Source organism: Ochotona curzoniae, unplaced genomic scaffold (assembly GCF_017591425.1).
Source record: "Ochotona curzoniae isolate NIBS_2020 unplaced genomic scaffold, NIBS_Ocur_1.0 contig_2210, whole genome shotgun sequence".
Taxonomy (NCBI): domain Eukaryota; kingdom Metazoa; phylum Chordata; class Mammalia; order Lagomorpha; family Ochotonidae; genus Ochotona; species Ochotona curzoniae.
The window spans coordinates 6,350,851-6,351,969 of NW_024465369.1; the positions used below are offsets into that span (position 1 = coordinate 6,350,851).

At 37.2% G+C, this 1,119-nt stretch overlaps 1 non-coding gene across 1 annotated transcript; it reads left to right on the plus strand.

The window, feature by feature from the left end:
* Positions 1–486: 486 nt before the first annotated feature.
* On the plus strand, positions 487–593 carry LOC121150998. Its single transcript, XR_005883090.1, has one exon. It is a non-coding gene; the product is annotated as a U6 spliceosomal RNA (small nuclear RNA).
* The last annotated feature ends 526 nt before the right edge of the window (positions 594–1,119 follow it).

A 1,119-nucleotide genomic window follows, 5' to 3' on the forward strand; every position in this document is an offset into this window, starting at 1 on the left:
TCTGCTCAAGGAAATGATTAAGGGAAGCCAGCACTTATTTTTACTCATTTATTTCTGAAACCATTTGTTAGGAAGAGTATCATGACTGTTAGCATAGCTGGTATCACCTGAGTTTTGCTCGAGTTACAATGGTTTTTCCCAGTAATGATTTGCATGGTCTATGTGGGGAAAAGGCAAATTATTCTCTAGCGGTAGTATGAACATAATTTTGATCTTAGAACTCATTGTAACAGATTTTGAATATGAACTTCTGGCTTACAGAGACATTTGTTTTGTTTCCTAAGGTTGTTTTTTGGTTTTTATTTTTGTTTGTTTTTCACTAACGGTGGTAACCTTTTTTTTTTGGGATGTCAATCTGGGCTCTAATGTAAACAGCATAAGACATAGAACATTACTAGTCCCTCTTTGCAAGGAGAACAAAACAGAGTCTTCCCCAACTGAAAAGCTGCTATCAATAGGGTCCTCATGTTATAATTGCTAAATTTTGTGCTCGCTTGTGCAGCACATACACTAAAATTGGAATGATACAGAGAAGATTGGCATGGCCCCTGTGCAAGTATGAGACACAAATTCTTGAAACATTCCATATTTAAAATAACAAAAAAGCATCACTATATCCAGTCGTTTGAAATAGGTTGGCAGTTACACATGCAAACTGCTCTGCAAAGGAGTGTGTGTGCCATGCTTCAAGTATATTTTTGGATTAAACTGGACATATACAAAACCATATTCACTATTTCCTGGGTTAGGTCAGAGGGCTTTAGAATCAGGCTTAACAGGATGGAAAGTGGAAAATGACCAACATTGGATCATGGGCATTGCAGTTATTGCCTCTGGCATACTCTGCTTCTTTTTTGGACAATGTGGTTTTATTGCATTCCTTCCGTTTGTCTAAACAAATACTGGCCATTCAGTTCTAAATGGTCATGTGATAAGGCCTATCCCATTTGATTATATGAGCGGCCCTCTGGACCTCACAGAAATTTTTTTTTTTCTAAGCTACTTCTAAGTATTAGAGGACAGATATCGGGAGAATAACCACAAGCTGTATGGATACCCATAATACTTGTATGCTTACTTGAAAAAAATGTAGTCATGCATCTTCACTGACTCTATTCC